At 42.7% G+C, this 10,591-nt stretch overlaps 1 long non-coding RNA gene across 1 annotated transcript; it reads left to right on the top strand.

Annotated features, from left to right (window-relative positions):
- Positions 1–1,608: 1,608 nt before the first annotated feature.
- On the top strand, positions 1,609–3,882 carry LOC143693608 (uncharacterized). Its single transcript, XR_013181483.1, has 2 exons — positions 1,609–3,039; positions 3,312–3,882. It is a non-coding gene; the product is annotated as an uncharacterized LOC143693608 (long non-coding RNA).
- Positions 3,883–10,591: the final 6,709 nt, after the last annotated feature.

The raw sequence follows: 10,591 nt of genomic DNA, 5'->3' as shown, positions 1-10,591 counted from the left end.
ATCTGGTGAAAGGCAAATGCTGTTTGTCTGGGTCTCCTTTGACCCAAGCTGGGTTATTTGCGTCATGCCTGTGGAAGAAGGTTCAAGCTGGAATGCGCTGAGTGACAGCTAACAGCCAAAATCAAAAGAATGGGGATTTAAATTTTGTTACCTGCCTTCTACATAGCAAGCCAGATGTTGTTGCTGTGGTATCCAAGAACTACAATTAATTAATTGTTTGCAACAGCGGAGCCCCAGTTCAACACCTTAGTTTTATGTGGGTGAAGCAGCTCAGCCATGCAAAAATTAGACTTCTAAGGTTTATAAATTTGGCAAAGTGTGGGACCCCCTCTGTAACCAAGATCTCCTGCCAGTCAACAGTGAGCTCCAGTGACTTTGCAGCTGCAGACATGATGAGCTGCATTGGTAGACTACTTCATGTTTCAGGCAGAAAAGATGTAAATCTTCATCCTCTCTGTGATAAATTGTGTGTTAACGAAGATAGGCCTTGCTTTGATATGGAACCAGGTTAAAAGAAGAATTCTTCTGATGAGGCAAATCCAGAGATAGTGAAAACAGAGAATTAGGATCCAGGAGTACTTATGGATTCTGAAGAGGAATTTTTGTGTGGACAATGTCACGTTCTGTGCAGCTATACGCACATATTTTAAGAATTGAGCTAAGATTTAAAGGGTGCATTCACAAGCTACTAGTACAGATGTTTACTGGAAAATTTGGTGGTGTGTTTTGGGCACAAGATGTGTTTCATTATGAGCACACCTCCTCTGTTCCCTAAAACACAGCCTGTCTCTGTATGTATAAATGGTCTTGCCTTATTCCACAAAAAGGGTCTGCAAATGAGTAACTAAGTGGCAGAAGGGACAGTTCACCCAAAATGCTCTCCCTGGAGGGTTTGCTTTGAAGCTCTCCCATAGCTCACATGCAGCGTGTCAGGAAATGAGCCCTCAAATTGGTTGATGGGTATGTCCTTGGTTTGACTCACTGCTGCATTATTCCAGTTTTATACTGATGTATCACCATGGGAGTGACCTCTGAGCTCTTATCTCTGTGTCTCATCAAGGCATTTATTAAGCATCCAGTCTCCTTATAAACTGAGTGCCTTTGGTCCTGTGCATAAAACTGGAAACACTAACAAGGACTCTTCAGGACTGAATCATTCAGAGCTTGGTGGAATACAGAAAATCTGATATCTGCAGGTTGGTCACATATGTCCTAGCACAAAGCATGCTGAAGTTATTGGGGACTTAACTACAGACTGAAAGGTCACCTTCAATGATGATTATTCCCTTTTTACAGCTCACCTTCTGTCACACTGTCACAATCAGGCTGCACATTTTGGTGTTGCTTTCATTTCTCCCACTGATATTGCATGTTTTAATGAAGGAAACAACTCTGGTCTCATCCTTTGTTCTGTCAGAAGCTGAACATTAGACTGGTACTTGAAATCTCCGTTTCATGTGGATTATGTTACCTGTCTGTGTTGTGATCCCTTTCTGTTTTCCATATGATACAGTTGGTGTAGGGTTTTTAATCATGGAAGAACCAACATTAATTTCCTCTGGAGACTTATGAAAAGTATCAAGGGTGCACCTGACTTGTGGTGACAGAGCTTTTCAGCATCCCCTGAGAAAGAAGGGCTTCTGGGCACACATGGCAGCCAGACATGGCTCGCACTCACAACAGTGCACACAGAGCACCAGTTATTAACTTTCCATCCATGGATATGCTAACCAGATACTTTAATTGCACTTCTAATGTACCATCACATGGCTGGGGTCAGACACTGGTTGCACCCAGCTGCAGATCAGGCTGAGGTTCCATATGACCACAAACAGCAGAGATAAGGTGAAAGCCAAATACCTTTAGTCTTATGAACCCTCTGTCTCAGATATTACATCAGACATTCATGAAAGGACAGACAGAATAAATGAGTTAATGTAAAATGTATCTGAAAGACTGAGATAATCCTATAATTCCCAGTATTATCCCTAATAACATGACTGTAGAACCAGTGATGAAATGGAGCAAAGAGGTCATTGCATGTCAGGGTTCAGATAAGATCTTCTGTGGATTCTTTCCTGTAAGATCTAACCAAAGAAGCTGAAAGTAATTTGAAAAGAACTTTTTTGAGCAGTCTTTACTCTGAAGGGATTAGGAGCCCACAGATGAATATGATGTTCCTCAATCTCCCTGGAAAAAAAGGGCTTTGCCGGGACAGCCTCAAATCACTGCAAAGAAATAATTAGAATTCAGAATACAATTCCCAGGCACAATGAAGCACATATTTGGTGTGATTAATGAATGGTAAAAGGGGACTTTAAAGGGACCCTACATGGGGAGCTGATTGACAAACCTTTGGGAAGGGTCTTGCATCTGAGTCACGTTTCTGGGAGAAGGAGAGCAGCTTTTAGGAGTGACCTGTATCTTACCCCAGAGTTGCAGTAGAGGTGGTGAAGGAGTGCTGTGGCTCCCAGAGAAGGGATCTCAGTGTAGTCCTTGGCTGGAGTGTGCACTGGTGGCCTGGGGAGACACCTGCTTGTGGCTCCTGTGTCCTCTGGCCCATGTGGTGGCCTCTGCAGTGGTGGCCTTTTGACAACTGCACTACTGTTTTTATTTTTGTGGTGGGACAGGCCCCACCAGTAGGACCTGATGGATGAAAGGAGGCTGAAGGGAAGTGGTTGATGTGCAGGCTCAGCTGATGTTCAGCTGGTTCTGTGTCCACAGCTGTGTGTTGAGCATATGGGTGCCTGTGGCCCTCTGGTTCTTGGGATGCTGGGATGGTTGTAACAGAGGGGACACAGCTGGGACAAGAGCATCAGATGGACAGGTCACCAAAAGTGTGGTGGTGCATGTCCTGAGCTGAGAGCATAGTCTGAAACCAAGAAAAACTTTTGTTTTCTTTTTGCAGAGAGAAGGTAGCAGAGTGTAACCAATTCCAAGGCATCTGTTTATAAATTAGTGGTGCTGGTGATGTCTGGATCTTAGTACAACAAAGTCCTTCTTGAAACCACTCCTTGTTCATTCTTCCCAGGAGAAAGGGTAAGCAATGCTTTCTGGTTCCCACTGGAGAAGACTATAAATGCAAGAGGACTTTCTATGATTTTCCCTGGGAAGGAACTGTGGTTGGGACATATGTTCTTCTAATTTGGAAAAATCTTATATTTTCCAGGGTGCTTGCCATAAGTCAGGGAGAGTTTGGGCTCACAGGAAAGATGGGTGGGCGGAAAAGCTTTTTATTTTTTTTTTGCTTGGTTTGGTTTTATTTTTCCAGTCTGGGCTCTGACACACACTGTTTCACTCTGTTGTTTCAGATTTTACCACTAAAACCTTGGGAAGAAAGGAACCTTCTTCCCTGTTGCAAAGCTGGTATTGTTTGGGATACCCTGCTGGGCTTCTGAAGAGAAGTGATGACAGACACCCTGTGACAGACGTAAAATCCAGCTCTGGAATGCCAGCAGCAAATCCAGCATGTGAGCAAAGGCTGCTCTGACTTGTGTGGGTCTTCATGGTCGCCTGCCAGTTTCAAACCAGGCTGTGTCAGTGGAGAACTGTAAATGCTTCTTGGGAGAACTGTCTGCTCTGAAGAACTGAAATGGGGAACATAACTTACAGCTCTGAAATGTGGAGTGCAGTTCCTGGAGAAACAATGATTGCAACACAGGGATGTGGAGATCTCAGCTGTAAAAGCCTGTAAGGCAGATAAGCCGCCAGGGATTCGCTTGTACCATACTGGGAAGATTCCTAGTCCTCAGTATGGATGTGAGACATGCAGTGAGAAAGAGCTGAGCCCCTCAGACAATTATAATTAGGTCATTAAAGTTAAATGCCAGACTGTATCTTTATATTGCAGTAATAAAAGGGTAGTGAGGACCTCCAGTAAAAGTGTCAGATGATGTGCTATTCCCAATCTGTGATTCCTATGGCTTATGGGTGAAGTCATGGCCAGCACACAGCATATTTCCCATGTGAACAGGTCCAGTTTCACAATCACCACTGTGAAACACACAGGACTCTCCAACAGGCAAGCTCTAGTCAGGTTTGGTTTGACAGCAGAGATTGATTCCTGCATGGAATCATTTCCAGTGCTGTGGGGTCCGAGGGGTGCTGTGTGCTGACCTCACCCCACTGAGAGCAAAAGGATGGAGATGAATGAGTAGCTGGACTCATGGCAACAGAAGAGGGGGAAAACCAGCTTAGACCTGATGTGGTTAACCAGGTTTGCTTAGCCAAGGGCTGTCTGGGGAATAGAGTCAGCCTCAGGGTGGCAATAACAGCTTTCACTCCCCATAGCAAATATGGCTTTGTCCACTGGATATATCTGTCCTGCAGGAGGAGGAAGCCTAGGCTAGTACATGTCATCAGACCTAACAGCAAAATCAGTCACTTGGCACACCTGAAATTGCTTGTGGAAATCTTTTCTTCCTGTTTCTCTTTCTATCTTGATAACCATATATCCTTGCATACTTACAAATTTTACAGGGGTTAACGCATTGGGACTACCTTGGGGACAGAAATATTTGGAAGCACTGGAATTCCTGTTTCCCCAAGTGTGAGTGGATGTTATCTGTTCATGTCCAATTGTGTCTTTGATATCTTCAGATAGAAGGTGATGGTGATGCCCCATCCCCTTCATGCCAGCCATATATCACCCTTCTGGCACCACAACTCCTCTGACATCTGACCTGAGCACTATCAGTTGCAGCACATCCAGTTGTCTACAAAAGCCAGCTTTTTGCTGTAGGGAATACCATTTCCTGTAGCTCCTGGCAGACCTGAGGGGCCAGAAAAATCTCTGTGCAGCACTCTTCGCTCGAGACTGTCCAAAATGCCTTTTTTCACTGCAGAAGAGTTCTTCTCTACCTGTACATAGCTTGTACCTTAGGAACTGCTCAGCCTTGCACAGGGGACAGGATGGACAGTGCTCCATGTATGAACAATTATTCAGAATCATTATTCTGTGTTTTTTGCTGGCTTTTTTAGGTCCTAAATGTTTCCAAAGCATCTTTTACTTATGAAGCTTTATTTTTTGTAGACTTTTAATGGTGCTGATTGTGAAATTACCTGAGATTTTCGTATCAATGAATTAATTTTTACTCTGCCCCTGTAAAGGGTGATAATGGCCCAAACCAGTGGTAGACAGGATTTTAGACTGCAGCAGTCTCCAAAAAGTTCAGCTGGTTTTGTGAGAGATTAGCCCTGTAAACAAATCTGGTTTAGACTCTCACCTCTAGGTGAGACTCCCAGAGCTGGTGACATGTGTGGGGAGCTGGCACTGCCTGAACTGCCTGGAGCCCCCTGGAAGTGTTGCCCTTTGCAAGAGTAAACCTGAATTGCTGAGAACAGCATTCATGTGGGAGCCATGGAAGTGGCTCTCTCTGCACTTACTCTTTGCCTTTCTTCCCAGAAAAAAAGGCAGAATGAGGAAAAAAGCAACAGAGGTGTAAATATCTGTGTATGGGAAATAGGTAGCTGATCTCTGTGGGTTTTGCTCACCTCTTTGTCTAAATTTCTCCCCCCCAGCAATGTTGATGTTCAACAGAGATTGTATTCTTCCCCACTGATAGTACAAGTTTGGTTTTTTTTTTTCCCCAGTATCTTCAGCTGCAGCTTTATCAAACCTACTGGCCAAATCCAAATCATCCTGTACACCAAAACACTCCAAGTGCCCCAGCTGAGAGCCTTAATGCTCCAACTTTATTTTGAATGATTGTACCTTTTGGTGTGATTCCTGGGAAGGTTTGCACAAAGCCCTTCTCTCTAAGCATTTGAGTGTAGGACTCCCTGTGATCAGTGAAGCTCTGAAGTGCTGGAGCCCTGCACGAGCCTGTCTCATGTGACACAATGTACTCCATGGCAAAAGATGCTGCAGAGAACTTGGGGGAGACTCCTTAAGGGCACCAAGCTGGGAGAAAAGCCAGCACAGGAGATTCCATCAATAGCTGTAGCTGAAAATTTCCTTTTGCCAATGGGCTTCCCAGTTAAATGGAAACAAAGGAGGGCTTGTGGCTCCTGACTGAGGGTTAGTGGCATAGGAGAGAAGGACATTTCTTTCAATATGATCCTGACAGTAAAATCCACTAAGCCCCACTTGGAAAGGCTACCAAAATGACCTTTGACAGTTGATACCACCTGGACCACTGAATTTTTTTCCCCCTACATTTTAAAATTAAATATTCACAGTATTTTTTTCTTTTTGAAGATTGTAGAATTATTATAAATTTTTAAATACTAAATAATTTAACGACATAAGAAAAAACTTTGCTTTTTTCCCAACACACATTATTTGATAAAACCAATTTTGTCCATTTGAGAACAACACTTTCACCAAGGTCTAGTAACTGAGTCCTGACTTTGTTTTTAAGGCATATTTCATCTGATGCTGGGAGGGAGTGTACTCCATTGCTCCTCTGTAAGTTAGAGCTCATAAAAAAGAAAGACCAAGTTTTTCTTGCTGACAGAATACTTTGGAAATTTAGGTTTGGAGGTTTATATTTTTAATATTGCCATAACTTGAAACTAAATAGATGATTAGGACTTTCTTTTTTTTTTCCTCAGGGAAAATGGCCAGGAAAGAGGAGAGAGAGTTCCAGATCTCAGCCTGACAACATTAGTCTCTTGAAACTGGCACTTTGAAGGGCAGTTTCAATCTGGTGATTTGTTTGATCTGTTATAAAATCCTCTCTACCAGTGTGTAGCTACCACCCACTTATATTTATGATGGAGTTTTATTTTTGCTTGGTAATATTTTTCTTGTGTTTATTTTAAAAGGTCTACATTTTGTGGTGACAGTCTCCCATTTTCCAAATTAACTGCTAGCAGATGTTGCTGTGTGGTGTGAAGCACACACAGCAGCTGAAACCAGCAAGGTCTGGATACAGGCTTAGGACGAAAAAATCTTTGTGTTGTTCAAGCAAGTTTCAGGAGTGTCTATAAAGTGCTTATGTAGAATCTTATTCAGAAAATAAATTACTGTTGTTTTTATAGCTTTTAGCTGGTTTTAGTGTTTGGAATTACTGCTGAAACCTCACAAGTCTGTACCATGTTTTAAGAAATGAAATATCATTTGGGCAGGGTTATTTAGGAAAGGATTGGCTGCTTATACATTATATACAGGCAAATGCAGGTAAGTCCTACTTAGAGATACAGCTGCCTGGTTTTGTCCCTTCTAAAATCCCTGCTGCTGTTGCACATGTTCTAAATCCTAGCTTGTGTGAGCAGAGCCCTTTGAGTAGGCTGGTTTTGAAATTATTGCTGAAAATGAGAAATGAGGGGTCATGCTTTTCCTTTTGGAATGAAGTATTGCAATTTGATTAGGTCATTAGGTATGCCCTTGTTTGTTTGTTTGTTGCATGTGTGAAATTTCACCCAGTTTTGGACCAGGCACGATGCATTTGTGAGAAAGTGAGGATGTGTGCGTTGCAGAGTTGACTGGCTAGGCACGTGACTAACCTGTCTGGGCATTTATATATCCTGCTACTGCAATTGCTCATCCAGGTACATAGGTGAGTTATAAGCACCTCCCATTCTTCATGTCTGTCATGAGTAGGGCAAGAGGGGAAGGAAAGAGTGTCATAGTGCAGAAAGTGATTCACTGCCCAGCTTGCTGCTGGAGTACTCAGGAGGAAATGTGGTCATTGTGGCTGTGGCTACATCACAGAAAGGTTTTAAGACCTGTTTGTGTGAGCTTTTGTTAAGACCAAAACAAGTATTGAAAGGGTTGAAAGGGACCTTAAAGATTTAGTTTCAACCCCCTGCCATGGGCAGGGACACTTTCCACTAGATCAGGTTGCTCAAAGCCCCATCCAACCTGGCCTTGAACATGTCCAGGGATGGGAAACCTGTTCCAGTGTCTTGCTACCCTCATAATGATGAGCTTTTTCCTAATCTCTAATCTAAACCTACACTCTTTCAGTGTAAAGCTCCTTGACTTAACCCTATCTCATGCTGTAGTTGGTTCTGCATTAGAGCAGGGAAATGGAGCAGGAAAACTTTGAAGTTTCCTCTAAAATTTACCATTCTCAGTCTGAGCCTTGCTCTGTAGCCTCCCTCAAAGAAATTGGAGAAGTAACTGGATTTGCCCCATTAGATGTGTGACTACAGAAGAGCTGCCCACTAGGTGTCACTGGTACTTCGCTGAAATAAGATTTAAACAGCCTTTTCTGGTAGGTAGCTAAAAAGGGATGAAGTGCAAGCCGGCATCATCCCTGTGCTTGTACCCTTCTCGGCTCCACTCCTGTGCAAGGGCTGTCATCCCTCCCACTCCACCGAGCATCCTGTGTTGACCCAAGCAACAGAGCCATCCTGGGCTTATGGTGTGCTGGCTGATTCCTCCCTCAAGCTTAAGGCTTGAAAACTGGACTGTGTTATATGCTGAGGTTTTGAAGAGCCTGTGGACAGGTACAGGAATGCTTTTGGGATGAGCACCATGCATGCACATTTGGACAAAACGTGTCCGTTTCTCACATTTCTCTTTGTGACAGTATTTCAACACTGCTTTATTCACCAGGACTGCTAAGGATTCTATTTTCCTTATCTTTCAAAGGCAACAGCTAATTCTGCATTTGATTCTGAGGCAAAACTCCATGCTGAATAGCTTATGCAGAATTTTGTTTGTAAAGAGGATCTGAATGTCCAATAATCTTGTTAAGAAAGGGGTGTCACAAAGATGGCAGATGCACAGAAGCTGGCCTTCAACAGTATTTTTAATGCAGAAGTTGGACAAATTATATCTACTTTATTTCACTTGACCTACCAGAGGTCCCTCCAGTTAAATCACCTGCAGTTGGCCTATAGTTGACCCTTTGCTGACTTATTTAATCATCTGCTGCTTTCAGAGCAGGGTAGGAGCATTCAGACTGAAATCAGTCCTTGAAAGGGTCCTGTCACCGGGCAGTGAGCCTCATACCTGATCATCTGCCCGTCACATAATATGAGCACAGATGACAATCACTTACCTCTTTTATGTCATGATATAAGGCTAAAATTGTCTGAAATGAGGAAGAAAGCCATTATTTAATCAATGGAATTGCGTCAATTGAGTAAAATTTGTCTCCAGTGTAAACAAATGGAATGTCTTTGCGCTTTGTGAAAACAAGACTAAATTACTTGCAGATCTTGCAGATAGAAAAACATAGGAAGTGGACTTGTAGGCTGACACATTAGGGGGTTTAGAGTATGCATTCAAAATAATTATCCAGATTACTCTGGATTACTTAATATAAGTTTTTGCATCATGCGTATGCACGTTTAATTTTAAAGCAATAAAAGCAATGTTAGTCTTTTTTCAGTCATGTTTGATTACTTGAGATATTCCTCAGAACAATGCAGGACTGTTACCACTGAATGCCCTAGTTAAATACAAAAATGCCAAAACCCAGTTTTAACTTCTGCAGTTGAGTTGAAGAACAGTCTTCAGTGTCCTCCCAGACAGAGAACGTTTTGGGACATGCACATATAAGGGACTTGATGTGAGAAAATGATCTTTCTTTAAAAAAAAAAAAAGTAAACCTAAGAGTCCACTCTGTTGCCTCATATCTATACAGGTAACAGAACACAGTAAATAATTTAACAATTTTTAGATTCATGCTTTTAACCAATTACCCAGGTTTTGTAATATGAACACTCAATTATTAGCAATTACAACCTGAAGACCAATCTGAACATGGAAAAACCAGGAGCTGTGTGACCTATTGGGATATCAGCCTGCAGGTATTTTACATATCCTTAAGTTTTCCTCAGGTTCAACAGAAGAGAATGTGTGTAAAGATATGTGCTTCTAATCTGTAGAAATCTTACTTGTTAAAGTTAACTTTGTCTGTGCTTTTGTAACTGGTCTGAAGTGACCAGCTGGAGTAAGATCAGTCATGTGCTTGACCTGATGCTTCTAGAAGGCAAGATATGCCTGTATAAATCTTCCTTCCTGATTCAAAAATTGGGTTTGCTCTGCAGAAAAGCTTGTAGGAAGAAGCTAGTCTGGGAACCAGGTATTTAGTATTTTCTTTTTTAAATCTTCTGTTGTGGCCTTTTGGAGACAATATTAGATGATTCAAATAAACACTGTGGGAAAGGCAATAAACTCTGTGTTTAGATCTTGAGTCAAGAGGCTTCCAGGACAGTCCCTCTACTCAATGAATGCTTGATGAACCCAGCTGAAAGGCATTTAATAATCTCAGCACTTCATAGGGTTGGTCCTTAACTGTGACAGGTGGTAACTGAGAGGCAAAAGGTGGGCAAAATTTGCACCAAAGATCACAGAAGTGGTATAGTAAATATGCAATATGTTACTCCTCCCACCCCTCTTTGAAGAGTTGTCTGGAGTTGTAGTTCTGCAGGGATTTTGAAGGGGTGGTTGCTGCAGGATGGAAGGAGCTATCAATTGAAGTCTGTACCTCACTGCTGTATCTGCCTTGTGTGTCCAGGCTGCCTGCCTGCTCTGACATCAGCTATGTGCAGGACATCCCACCAGCACGGGCCAGCAGGGCAGGACTGGTCCATGCACAGGCAGTGCTGTCTGTCTGTGTCCTCATCATTTGTCAAGCTAGACCCCATGGAAGAGGTTTGAAGGATGCTGTGCTCCATCTTTTCCCCAGCT

Source organism: Agelaius phoeniceus, chromosome 3 (genome assembly GCF_051311805.1).
Source record: "Agelaius phoeniceus isolate bAgePho1 chromosome 3, bAgePho1.hap1, whole genome shotgun sequence".
NCBI lineage: Eukaryota > Metazoa > Chordata > Aves > Passeriformes > Icteridae > Agelaius > Agelaius phoeniceus.
The sequence above is the reverse complement of the archived record's forward strand: the minus strand, read 5'-3'. Positions and strand labels throughout refer to the sequence as shown.